The 13,895-nt window shown below is 44.7% G+C and overlaps 1 protein-coding gene across 3 annotated transcripts in view; it reads left to right on the top strand.

Moving 5' to 3' along the window:
- Positions 1–6,380: 6,380 nt before the first annotated feature.
- The window catches only part of Hipk1 (homeodomain interacting protein kinase 1), a 51,755-nt gene continuing 44,240 nt past the window's right edge, over positions 6,381–13,895 (top strand). For 2 of the 3 annotated variants that reach the window (XM_029474981.1, XM_021158973.2), the window contains exon 1: positions 6,601–6,882. The gene's annotated coding sequence lies outside the window, so the exon portion shown is untranslated. Of the gene's footprint in view, positions 6,479–6,600; positions 6,883–13,895 lie in introns of those variants that run through there. The other variant, XM_021158974.2, reaches the window with a different exon arrangement.

The following is a 13,895-nucleotide window of genomic DNA, read 5'->3' as shown; positions in this document are numbered from 1 at the left end:
AAAACTTTTTTTAAGATTTATTTATTTTATGTATATGAGTACACTGTAGCTGTACAGATGGTTGTAAGCCTTCACTTGGTTGTTGGAAATTGAATTTTAGAACCTCTGCTTGCTCAGTCCCTGCTCNCTCCGGCCCAAAGATTTATTTATCATTATACATAAGTACACTGTAGCTGTCTTCAAACACACTAGAAGAGGGCATCATTTCGGGTGGTTGTGAGCCACCATGTGGTTGCTGGGATTTGAACTCAGGACCTTTGGAAGAGCAGTCAGTGTTCTTACCCGCTGAGCCATCTCGACAGCCCCGACCTTAAACTCTTGATCCTATTGCTTCTGCCTCCCAAGTGCTGGAATTACAAGAATGTTCCATCACATCTTGCAAAATTGCATGTCTTTGAAAGGCTGGACTGAAAGCAGTGTGCTCAGAGAACAGTCCTTCCATTTAGGCATGGGAGGTAAAGAGGATTATAAAATACTGAAGACACAGAGAAATCTGCTTATCAGAGTTAGACCTGAGAGCCTGGTGAAGGAAGGGATAGGTGAGGATAAGACCTTAAAGACTTGAGTTTCTGGATGATTGTCTATAAGTTGAGCTGTAAAGTAGAGAAGTATTTAATTCTGCCATCCTTGGGATGAGGGTGGGAAACCAGACTTCTTTCTATATTTCCAGGACATTGCTTCAGAGTGTCAAGGCTTGGTACTCTTGATTTCTTCCTAAGGCTTCGTATGTTGCAACAGTTTGAGTCATAAAGGTTTGGAGTAACCACTGAGGTACACNGAAGAGGGATCAAGGACACAGGGAATTGAAAAGCAGCTTTGATGGTACCATGGGCTAAAATTTGTGGTGAGACTAGTTGTGTGTCCTCTTCCAGTGAGTGGTTCCACCATCCTCATGTAGGAGTTGAAGAATGGAAACCAGAACGGATTCAAAGCTAAAGGGGAGAAATCGCTGTTCTCTCCCCAGAGCTTCCCTTGCTGCTTCCTGATGTCTACCCTTCTATCTCTTCTTCCAGTGGCTGCCATCTGGCTTGGCCATCCTTGCCTCTCCTAGTTTATTAAGACCTGAATCACTGACTCAGAACTTTCTTCTTCGTACAACTCTCATCATTCTAGATGACGTTAGTGCTGTGGATGCTCAGACTCTTTGACTTCTCTAAAGCTTTAATCTCTCTGTTCACCACCCTGTCATTAACAGAAACTGTTCTATACCTGGAATTTCAGCTTGAAATCTTTCTTTCCCCAGTTGATTTGCTCAAGTACCTGCATGGTCAGTGTTTTACCCTCACAACTCTTCTGTAAGCCTCAATTCCTGTCTTCAGTTGACTGGATCCCATGATATATCAGGATTATGCCACTTCCTTGGTCCCTCTTATAACAATAGCCTTCCCTGGGAAAAGACCCTACATCTGGATAAATCACACTATCTACTCTGCCTTTGCTGGAGTAGCTGGATGGTTTTTGGAGAAATAACTCATCAAGCTATTTTTATTTTAAAACAAGGTCTTGGAAAATAGCTCAGTCAGTGAAGTCCCAGACATGAAACCCGAGGTTAGAACTCCAGTGCCCAAGCGAGATGGAATGTGGCAGCGTGTGCCTGTAATCCCATTATTAGGAAGGCGGAGGCAGGCAGATCCCCAAGGTGTGCTGGCTATCTAGTCTGGTTTCAGGTTCAGTGGAAAACCTGTCTCAAAAATAAGATGGCAAGAAATTGAGGAAAACACCTGATATTAAACTCTGGCCTCCACAAATGTGTGTATACAGGAAAACACAACAAATTTTGCCATGTAGTCCAGACTGGCTCTAAACTTGCTGTCTTTTTGCCTCAGACAACTGCGTGCTTAGGTTACAGGTGGGTACCACCTCAAAAAATTCCTTCCTTTCTCCCTTCCTTCCTCCTTTCCTTTCCTTTCCTTTCCTTTCTTTTCCTTTCCTTTCCTTTCCTTTCCTTTCCTTTCCTTTCCTTTCCTTTCCTTTCCTTTCCTTTCCTTTCCTTTCCTTTTCTTCCTTCTTTTCTCATTTTCTTCCCTCATTTCTTTCTTTCTTTCTTTCTTTCTTTCTTTCTTTCTTTCTTTCTTTCTTTCTTTCTTTCTTTCTCTCTCCTTTCCATCTCTCACTTTCTTCCCTTCTTTAGTCCTTTCTTAATTTTTAAAAATTGTTATCATATTTATATGTGTGGGCATTTTGCCTTAACATGTCTGTGCCCCAACATATGTGCCTGGTGCTCTCAGAGGCCAGAGAGTACCTTTGGATCTCCCAGAACTGCAGTCTCATGTGGTTGTAAGCCACCATGTGAATTCTGGAAATCAAACCCAGTCCTCTGCTGAGCCGTCTCTCCAGCCCTCTGCGTCTGCCGTTATACAGGATCTCACCATGCAGTTTAGATTTGTCTCAAATTCATGATCCCCCTTCCTTAGCCCCCGAGTGCTGGGATCACAGGCTTGTGCTATCAAGGCCAGTTAATGACATAATTTCACACATTAAAATGACCTTCCACACCGCTGGCAAATCCCGTTATGTTTCTCTAATGGGTCCATTTATCATTCTTTCACTTTGTTTGTTTGTTTATTGTTTTTAGTCCAGGCAAGGTGGTGCATGCCTTTAATCCCTGTATTCAGGAAGCAGAGACATGAGGATCTCTGAATTCTAAGCCAGTCTGGAGAACACATCTAGTGAAATCTTTCAAAAAAGTAAATAAATACATAAAACAGGAAATAAAAATATCTATGTGTGTGGGTTTTTTTTAATTTTTTTTATTACGTATTTTCCTCAATTACATTTCCAATGCTATCCCAAAAGTCCCCCATACCCTTCCCCCCACTCCCCTACCCACCCATTCCCACTTTTTGGCCCTGGCGTTCCCCTGTACTGGGGCATATAAAGTTTGCAAGTCCAATGGGCCTCTCTTTCCAGTGATGGCCGACTAGGCCATCTTTTGATACATATGCAGCTAGAGTCAAGAGCTCCGGGGTACTGGTTAGTTCATAATATTGTTGCACCTACAGGGTTGCAGATCTCTTTAGCTCCTTGGATACTTCCTCTAGCTCCTCCATTGGGGGCCCTGTGATCCATCCAATAGCTGACTGTGAGCATCCACTTATGTGTTTGCTAGGCCCCGGCCTAGTCTCACAAGAGACAGCTATATCAGGGTCCTTTCAGCCAACGCTTGCTAGTGTATGCAATGGTGTTCTATGTGTGTTTTTTGCAGCATGTATTTATACGTATCACATATGTACTCAGTGCCACATGGGAAGCAGTAGAGGGCATCAGAGCCCCTGAAACTGGAGTTACAGATGATTGTGAGTTCCCATGTGGTTCTGGGAACTGACTCTGTGTCCTCTTGCAAAAGCAGCAAGTGCTCTTAACCATGGAGCCATCTCTCTACCCCAGAATTCATTAAATCGTTGCTGAGTTGATTTCATTTTATGTTATATTGGTCTCTCTGTATAACCAGTTAGCCTCAAACGTGTTATGTAAATCAGGCTTGCCTCCAGCTCAACAGAGATCACCCACCTCTGCACCCTGAGTGCCAGTGTTAAAGGTGTGAGCCAGCCATCGGGCAAGAATTTTGTCCTTTCTCTTTCATTCCCCTTCCCACACAGCTTCCCAAACAGCTAGCAAATTCTGTGAACTCTAGAGACACTCTTAAATCTTCCTGCTCTTACCATTTCACCTCTACCACCCTTGTCCAAGAAACCTTGGTGTCTTCTCTGAGCCACTGCCCGCATCTCCTAAGCACTCACCCTGCTTCCTCCCTTGCTCCTGTCTGCTCCCCAAACACACGACTTACTTCAAACCACACTAGTTCTCTGCTGAAATCCTTCCTCTAAAGGCATTTGCTCAGAATAGAAGTCAAAGTTCTTTTTTGTGCTCTTTTGAGACTGGGTCTCACTTTGTAGATCTAGCTGGCTTGGAACTTTCTATGTAGACCAGGCTTGGCTCAAATCCACAGAGATTATCTTGTCTCTGCTTCTTGGGAAGTGACTTAAAAAAAAAATGTTAGTTTTTGAGACTAGGTCTCAAGTAGCTCAGGCTGGCCTTGAACTCCAGATCTTCCTGTCTCTCCCTCCCAAGTGCTGGGATTACAGGCCTGTGCTACCAGGTCTGACTAAAAGTAACTCCGCACCTGTAACACTGACCACAGCCCCGCTCCTTCTCCAGCTGCTCGCTCTTGTCTGAGAGAGGAAGTATTTGTTCTGCCCCTTTCTCCACTCACTGACCTTCCCACTACCATGTCCTGCTCCTCTGATCAAGCCTCTGCTTTTCAAAACTCTGAGTCTACCTGTCTTACCAATCCTGCATCCAGTTAGTTCCTTTAGTGTATAGGCTGTGCTGTTTCCTCCTTAATTTCCAGCAATGTCCCGCACATAGGAGATACTCTATAGATTTGTTGAATGGAAAACAGATTGAGGCAGCACTAGACTTTGAAGCTTTGTTGACTGAAACATGCTTCGATATTTTCTTCTCTGATGGTCTTCTCTGACTCCATTATTCAAGTCATGTATATTATGTATATTTGTGTGGCATTTTTCCTCACTGGATTGAAAACTCTGGGGGGGGGGGTAAGAAGACTGCATCTTACTCATCTTTCATCTGAACTGGTATCTAGGGAGTGTCTGGCATAAAGCAATTTGTTGGACGAATGAGTGAATGACAATAGTGAGGAAAAAAAAAATACTACACTTTTAAACGTTCCCTGAAGACTGAGACAGATTGAAAAAAAACAAGTTAAGAACAATGAAAACAGAGGCTAATTATATAAGACAAGAGCTGGTACAAATAAACAGGCAGGTGACAGGGCTGAATGAGAATGCAGGAGTCAATCAAGAAAGGCTCATGACATGTAAAATCTGAGATGTTTTCAAACACAAAAGAGACATAACTTAAGAGTAAATTAAAAGCCAGTCATAGAGTTTTGGTGAGGTAGGGCAAAATGAGCAATTCATAACTAAAGCTTGTTTGTTAAGCAGATCTGTTTAACACCAGGCCTTTTTCTTGGCTATCTAAGCAGGCATGTTCATTCATTCTGTGTCTTGGTATTTCCAGGGCCAGCCCAACATGAGGACTTTATGTTCTCTAAACACTCAAGAAAGGAAGTTTCTGTGAAAATATGCAAACGAATCTGTCCTGTGGGACTGAGCATTTTGCTAACCCTGGCTCTCCAGGGAGATGAACTTCCTCCCCATTTCCAGTGTTAACGACTTTCCTTAAAAGGTATGATAGGATAGTCTAGAAAACATTTTGTTAGGTGAAGATCCAAAGAAATCAAGGATGTATGAGTGAGGACTGAAAAATATAACTGATAGAAAGGCCTCTCCTAGACATGCTCTCTGCTCATAGGACACAGGTAAAAATCTATGGTGGTGCATAGTCAGTTTGGGGTTCAGACTGTTTTTCTAAGACGGAACACATGACTTCTTTCATTTTCCATCTCCTCCTCTTTCTTTCTTTCTTTTTTTTTTTTTTTTTTTTTTTTTTTTTTTTTTTTTTTTTTTTTTTTTTTTTTTTTTGGTTTTCAGAGACAGGCTTTCTCTGTGTAGCCCTGGCTGTCCTGGAACTCTGTAGACCAGGCTGGCCTCGGAACTCAGAAATTTGCCTGTCTCTGCCTCCCAAGTGCTGGGATTAAAGGCGTGTGCCACCACTGCCCGGCCCTCCTCTTTCTCTTAGGTAGGGCCTCACTAGGTAGATCAAGTTGACGAACTCACAGAGATCCATCAGCCTCTCCTTCCAGAATCCTGGGTTTAAAAGCATGAATCCTGGGTTTAAAGGCACGTACCATCCTACCTTACTCTTATAAATACTCGACTCTTAAGAAATGTTCCTCATTTTAAGAGCCAACATTTTACAGCGCGGAAGGCATATCAAGTCCCACAGAATCTCTTGAGGCTGAGTTGGCAACTGTCTACTAAGATAACCTAGTTTTCAGGGTCAGTTTTCTTAAACATTATGCCAGGTCCACTTCCCGGAATCCACCGCCTTTCTACCCTTCGTGGAGGTAAGACAATTTTTGTTTACTGCATGCATGGAGGAGCTGAGTTCAGATATTTTATTTCCTAACAGATTCCACAGTGGGAGCGCTTCAGCACAGGGAGGCATCTAAATCCCTTATGCTGCCCTGAAATCGACATGGCAGCAAACAATTTAAGTATAAACTGAGATAATTCTAAACCCTCAAAAGTCATCCCCAGGTAGTCAATGTCTCCCTGCGCTGCCCAATCGCTGGGATGTGATTGGGATGTTGGGGGGAAATCACACTGGTTTGGGGTGATGTCACACTAGCTGAGATGACATCTAACTGTAAGAAACCCGACCGCCACCAAACGCCGGTTAAACCACCTCGGAGACTGCTGTGCGGAGAGGACTGGGAAACCGGTCCCCACACACTGTCCACGCTGGCTCCCCACGGAGGCCCACCCACACCCGCGGCCCGGGGCAAGATGCAGTGATCTCAGTCCTCCCGCTCCTCCGCACTTCCGCCTCAGTAGGTGTCATGGCGCTAGGTGGCTGAATGGTTCCGGCGAGGCGGGGCCGGCCGGATGGAGGCGGTCGCTCGGGGCTCCACTTGTCGGGTCTGGTGACAACGGCGGCTGCGGAGCGAAGGGCCGGGCCGTGGCCCGGGACCGCAGGGGAGGCCGAGGCGGGAGCACTCGGCGCTGAGGCGGCGGCGGCGGCGGCGGGAAGGGGCCGGGTGGCAGGGCAGGCGGGAGGCTGGCGAGGCTCCGGCCGCAGGACGGGCGCGGGGACGGCTCCGGGGGGCGGGGGCCGGGGCCCGGGCCGGCTCGTGCGGGGGGTATGATGACCCGGCGGCGGGGCCCCGGATCGCGTCTCCTCCGCCGCCTCCTCGCGGCGGCCCCGACTCGAGGCTGAGAACTACACACACCGGCGGTGAGTCAGGCTGGGCGAGGGGCTGGGGTCGTGGACTGCGGGAGTCGGCGCCCCGAGGTGGGACGGAGCGAGCCGCAGACTCCCTTGGGTAGCCGGCTTGCTTGGGGTGCCTCTCTCGCCAGGCCCCGCGCGGCCCTAGGCGCTGGGTCCCGCGCGGCCAGGCGCGACTGCGTGCCGGAGAAAATGGGCAACTCCCCCTGCCTCCTGCCTTTCCCTCCCGATCGTGTTGTCCTCAGGTGACAGGGGTCCGTCTGGCATCTCCCCACCGTACAGATCTCCACCCCAACCGCGGGCTGCGGTGGCAGGTTCTTGTGCTTGTGCATGTCACCCCACTCCCTGTAGCTGTAGTTTGGGCGTATTTGTGCCTTTGGGGACTGGGAAACCGCATCTAGAGAAAATCGTGGTGGTCGGGCTGGTATGAAAGCTTTTCTGTTCTCTTGGTTCATGTTCTGCATCTTTGAGTATGTAATTTGTGATGGTGGTAACGCTGTGTGGGGACCAGCCCACCTATATGTTTATCTCTGCCAAAGCTAGAGGTCTAAACTTTTGCAGTCCGTCGTCGCCTTTAAAGCCAAGAACAACAAGATCCAAAACATTAAAGGAAAAGATGGAAACAACCAAAAGCCTTTGGGTAGGACCCACACTATAAACAGCTCCGTGGGGCAGCGTCCCCCTTTTGTGCTTGGCAACCGAGACCTAAAAACTTGGTCTCTAGGAGCGTTGGTCTAACCTCCAGTTTGTTGTGGTGACGAACCGTGAGCAATGGCCTGTGTGTTTATGCTGGGCGCGTTTTCTTTCCTGTTTGGGAATGGGTACTGGAACGGGAAGCGGGAGAGGGGGTGGGTGGGGGCAAGCTCCAGTAAGTGAATCTTTTCTCTACATAACCAGTGACTCAGTTGTGGATACTCATAAGATGCGCATTCTTGTCTCTTTGGTGACACTTTGAGAATTCTCAGTAGTGTAGTGCAGCCACAAACAAGAGTTTCAAGTGTAGACTCCGTTGCCCCAGTCCGCCCTTTATCTTGTTTCCTAGTAACTGATGAAAACAGCAGCATGGCTTCCTGCTCTAGACAGAGTGGGGTTAAATTAAGTGGCGGATGGCCTCAGCAAAACCTACAATTTTGTTCTTGTTTGTGTAACGTTATTTTTGGTTCATGGTCTGTAAGATTTTTTTTTTTTTTTTGGTTAAGATTATAGAGAATGCAAACCATTGCCAATTTTTTTGGGGGGAAGGGGGGGCTCAGTTAAAAGCCTAAAGCTTCCTGTAAAACATTTAGAAACCTAACGAACGACTCATTTTACCTCATCACTGTTATTCAGCTGGTTATTTTAAGACTTTGCATGCAATTTTCTCAGGACTCAGTGTTGCAATGTGATGGAGTCTTTTAGATACTCTCCTTGGAAGCACACACCTTTAATGCTGGCACTCCAGAGGCAGAGGCAGGAGCATCTCTGTGAGTTCAAGGAACAGCCAGGCCTACACATAGAAACCCTGTCTCAAAAAACCAAACCAACCAACTGAACAAACAAAAAAAGATACCTTCTTGGTTTGAAGAATATTTTGGTAAAGTTTTTGAGATTGAAGCTAGAGGCTGCCAAACCGGTAAAGCAGCTGACAAAAATGTTGGCGCTGGTTGGCGGGTTGTTTTTTTTTTTTTTTTTTTNATAGCGTCCTGAACAGTTGATCTCTGGACATTGTAGTTTACAGATTTTAGAGGAAGTTGATCAGTAATGAGATTTAAAATCAAACCAGATCTTCCTCCTGAAAGGAAAAAAAAAGAGAGTTGACATTTCTCTGGAAAACAGAATTCATTCCTTTTTTGTTTTTGTTTTTTATAAGCACAGAACTAGCAATGCTTTGTTGGTATCGATCAGTGAGCCAAACCTGCCTGTGAACTTACACTCGGAACTTGTGCAGCTTGTTAGCTTTGTATTTTAATTGGTTCTTTGGTAATTTGAATAATTTTGTAAGCCTGAGCAGCCTGATCTGTCAACTGTCCTTTATTTTGGACTGTGTGACAACAGTCTGTGTTTTGTTACAGACCTTTCCCCTACTGCTTCTTAGCCAGTTTCTCCCCTTACAATTCATGCCATTTTGGACACAAGTTATTAAAATCATTTCCTTGAACTAACACTTACTCTGATTTTCTTTTTGTTTGCTGTAAAGAGCACAGGCTAGTGCTCTGTTGACCAGGCTTGATCCCACTCCTGAGCTGAAGGGGTGGTCCTGCCCCAGCTTACTGAAACGTCACGGTGCCTGGGGTGGGTCTATTTTTGGTTTTGATTTTGTCTCTTATCTTTTTTTAGTTGTAGAAATTCACCTAGTATATGCAGCATAATGTATTTCTCAGTAGTGTATATTTGTTACATTTTGTGTATGCGTGTCTGACAGGCACGTTTGTTCAGGAAAAAACAAATTTTGGGAATTGGTTTTCTCTAATGTGGATCCAGGGGATAAACTCATTTTTTAAGGCTTAGCAGCAAGTGCCTTTACCCAATGAGCCATTTTGCTGGCCCTCTAGTGCCTTTGATACTTTGATTTTATTATGTTTTATTTTTTCCTTTTTTGGGTGCCATATCCAGCAGCTGTCCGTCTAAGAGTATTGAACCCCCTGTGGCTTCCCTAAAGGCACCTGGTACCGTATTTTCTTTGTTACTTTATGAAAGGAACCAGCATTTTGCTCATTAGCTCTGGGTAAAACTTAATTTGGCCTTTTTGAGTTTCTTTCTTTTCTATATTAGAATTAGGGATTTAAGAAAGATTTTTAAAAAGTAGCTGTAAAAGTCAAGTACTGTCTTTTTGTTTTTTTTTTTTTTTTTCTGTTTTTTTCTCCAGTTTGTTTCTTATTTTTTTTTTTTTTTTTTTTTTTTTTTTTTCTGTTTTTTTCTCCAGTCAAATACATTTCCTTCCTCTACACAGGCACTCGTTTTCCACATTCCTTGTAGCCTGGCAAAGGTACTTTATTCTTTCTGAAAGAGCCTTGGTGTACCTCCCATCTGCCAAACCATTGTTACCTTCTTTAAGCCAGGCTTCCGTTGGATCTTTGCTGGCTGATCTGATCAGGGCCCTCACTTGGTATTATTTGTGTTTTATGGTGATCTCTACTTGTTAGTCTGACTCTGCTCTTATGTTGGAAACTCTTAGTGCTGTCATTTTATTTCAAACTTTATAGACCTTGTTGGCTGTGTCTTGTATACATAGTAAAATAATGCCTTTCCCCAGTACTCTCCTTTTGTTTTATTGCTATCGATTTGCTATGCAGAACCAGTCTAAGCAGGTATTGAGACTTGGGAAAGCACGCTACCCAGAAGGGAAGTATCCTTTAGCCGGTTTACCAAAACAGCAGAGCAGTTTTTAAATGACTGAGGGTACACAGAGCTGTAGGTGTTCTCCTGGCAGCTAATCTCACCTTTCCACACCCTGTTTTGCAATACTAGTTGGGAAACTTGCTTGTAATCCGCAGGCCCGAATGCAGGGAGGAAGGAAGGAAATACTACTGCAAAGGGGTGGCTAACTTGTTATGCAAATGCTGTCCTTCAGGGTTTAAACTTAGTTTTTTGCTTCTGTGTTACTATGCTTACAGCAGTAATACTCTATGACAGACCATAGACTAGTTTGTCACATGTGTTTCTCTAATTCAGTTGGGATCATTGCTGAGATTCCCTTACATTGATGTAAGGAGCAGTAGTGTGATCTTCATAGTCAGTCATGTTAGGAAGTAATTGACACACACTGTATGGCAGCCATTATGATGGATAGTGATGCAGAAAAGAAGACAACGAGAAAAATAGCAATAGTGTCCCACTCACCACCCTGCTACTGAGGACCACCCTTACAGAAATTAAACTTGAGAAAAGAAGTTGGCTTTTATTTTTTAAATTATTTATAAAATATATTTATTTTATGCATATAATTACATTGTAATTGTCTTCAGACACCAGAAGAGGGCATCTGATCACTTTACAAGATGGTTGTGAGCCACCATGTGGTTGCTGGGAATTGAACTTAGGACCTCTGGAACAATAATTGGTGTTCCTAACCACTGAGCCACCTCTCCAGTCCTTAAAACTATTTTATACATGTGTGCGCACACCCGGCAAGGGACAGCTCTCTTCTACTCTGGTTCTGGAGATTAATCTACTCAGCTATCTCACTGGACCTGAAGTCACCTTTAAAATTTTCTTTCTTGGTTTTATTTATGTGTATCAGTGTTGTGCTTGCATGTGAATATGTACCATGTGTATACCTGGTGCCTGAGGAGATCAGAAAAGAGTGTCAGATTCCCCATAACTGGAATTGCATATGGCTGTGAGCCATCATGTGAGACCTGGGTACTGAACCCTGGGTCATCTGCAAGAGCAACAAGTGAGCCAACCATGGAGCTGATTATAACTTCCACCTCTGTCCTCAGAGGTCAACTTTTAAATAAGTCTAAATGGTGATGCTGGAAAAAGTTAGAGGAACTACCCCTGCTTGCCTCTTTGGGTTCTGCATCTGCCTTTCCCATTCTTCTCTTACACAGAAGATACAGGCTATACACAGAATATCCCTATCTGTGTACCAACTGTTCTTGGCTATCATTTAGATCACTGTTTAAATGCCAACACCATAAAAAGATTTCTTTGACCACCATCTCATGTTTTTTTCATAGCTTATCACTAGTTGCATATCTATCTGTCTATCCATCCATCTATGCATGAGTGTTGGGATGTACAAACTATCCACACTTGAATATGAACTCTAAAGAAGGTTCTCTCTCTCTCTCTCTCTCTCCTCTCTCTCAGACAGCATTTCTCTGTGTAGCCCTGTAGCCCTGGCTGTCCTGGAACTCACTCTGTAGACCAGGCTGGCCTCTAACTTAGAAATCTGCCTGCCTTTGCCTCCCAAGTGCTGGAATTAAAGGCGTGCGCCACCACTGCCACTAGCTAGCTCTCTCTCTCTCTTTTTAAGACAGGGTTTCTCTGTATAGCCCTGGCTGTCCTGGAACTCACTCTGTAGACCAGGCTGGTCACTGTCTCTTGTGTGTAGAACAGTTGCTAGCAGCCAGGCAGGCAGGTCTTCAGTGTATGCTTGTTAAGGGACTCAGTTAAAGAAGTGTGACTATAAAGGAAGTCTGTGCTGTGGGAGCCTTTCGGGAGCCTGACCGACTATAAAATAGCCCCAGGGAAGACTTCTGAGTATTTTTATCTGACTAAATAATCTAGTAGAGGAAAAATTGTTTCTGTTTTATGGAACAGCCTAATTGTAAATGTTCTATGTCACAGTGGTGTCCAAGCTTACTAACCTGCTCTCTGCTGCAGGGCCACTCACAGACCCATGCTTCTTCCAGCTTGTTACTCTACTATTACTTGGGTGTCATCTCAGGGTGGAAGCTTGGATCTCTGAAAGCCTTATTTTATGCATTGTTCTCAACTGGTGAGGAAGACTGGTCAACATAGTCTAGCCATGTGCCTAATAAAGGAGAAAGTAGATTTAGACAACTCAACAAGCCTAACACACTGAAGTAAGATTTATGTGGGAAAGAGAAGGCGAAGAAGGGACATGCAGTTCAGGAAGAGCAAGTGCATTTACGTGAACAAGCACTGGAACTTAGGACAGAGTGCCCTGGGGAAAGAGAAGATAAAACAAAGCGGTGAGAAATCACAGGTTGGACTTTATAAAGTGTGCTAATTAAAAAAAAAAAAAAAGAGGGAGCTTTTGGACTTTATCATGAAGGCTTAAATGGTGGGACAGATGTTTATTATTTTTCCAGATGTGCATTTTTTAAGCAGGCTAGTAAGTGAAGAGTGACCTGGAAAAGTGTGCTCTGACAAGATGCTTAAGAGCATCACTTGTAGGCTGTCTGACAGGTTCAGAAGGTGAGTGTTGGGCGAGTAGTGTGGGTGGGCTGGAGGAGGCTGAGAGGAGTCAAAGGTAGTTAGGGTTCTAGACAAAGAAGTCTCTTCCTAAATTTTCATTTTGCTTTTATGTTTGTAGGGAAAGGCATGACTGTGTAGAGACCAGGTTGATGCTGTGTGTCCTCTATTAGTAACCACCTTCTGTTCTGAGACTGGGCCTTTCACTGAACCTGGAGCTTGCCCAATTGGGCAGAGAGCTCCAGGGATCCACCTATCTCTTTCTGCCCCAGCCCGCCTGCACTTCAGCACCTAACTGGGTGCTAGGGATTGAACTCAGCTCCTCATGTGCACCTCATGTGCTTACTTACTGACCCCGCCCCCCCCCCCCAGCACCTCTTGTCTGTCGTTTCTTTCTCTTTCCTCCTCTTCTCTTCCTCACTTTTCTTTCGTTTGTTCTTTTGTTTATTTTATTTATTTTATTTTATTTTTGTGACTGCATTTCTCTGTATAGCCCTGGCTGTCCTGGAACTCCTTCTGTAGACCAGGCTGGCCTCGAGCTCAGAGATCTGCCTGCCTCTGTCTCCGGAGTGCTAGGATTAAAGGTGTGCGCCGCCACGCCCGGCTCTTGTTTTACATTTACAAACACTGCATTCTTGAGCTGGAAACATGGCTTAGTGAGCAGAGGTGCCTGTTAGGCCCCTGGCCTGCTATGGCCAATTGATGTTGATCCGAGGAACCTATGTAAAAGCAGAAAGGAGCTGATTCCTCACTGTTGTTTTCTGACCTCTAGACATGCACTGTGGCACATACGACCACCACCATGACATGTAGATACATGTAAATGTAACTTTTATTCTCCTGAAGTAATTGCCTCCATCTGCTAACCTAGGCCTAGTCCTGGAAGCTTCTAACAATCTATGTCTAGAATGTTTTCAGCTTCTGAGACTTAATGCCGAATTAGTTAAATAGCTCACCTTTTCTTGTTCTTTCTGATCTCTGGCTGGCTGGTTCAAAACTCAGCTGTTCTCTCTCGAACTCCTCGAGAAGCTGACTAATTCAATCTCTCTCTCTCTCTCTCTCTCTCTGCCTCTCTTGACCTCTGCACTTGACCTCAAGTTAACTCTAGCAATCGTTCTATCTTCTGGCTCCTTCTCTTTCTTTGGCTTTACCTTTAG

The sequence above is a fragment of the Mus caroli genome, chromosome 3 (genome assembly GCF_900094665.2).
Source record: "Mus caroli chromosome 3, CAROLI_EIJ_v1.1, whole genome shotgun sequence".
Classification (NCBI taxonomy): domain Eukaryota; kingdom Metazoa; phylum Chordata; class Mammalia; order Rodentia; family Muridae; genus Mus; species Mus caroli.
Note: the sequence above shows the minus strand (reverse complement) of the source record. Positions and strands in the feature narration are given on the sequence as shown.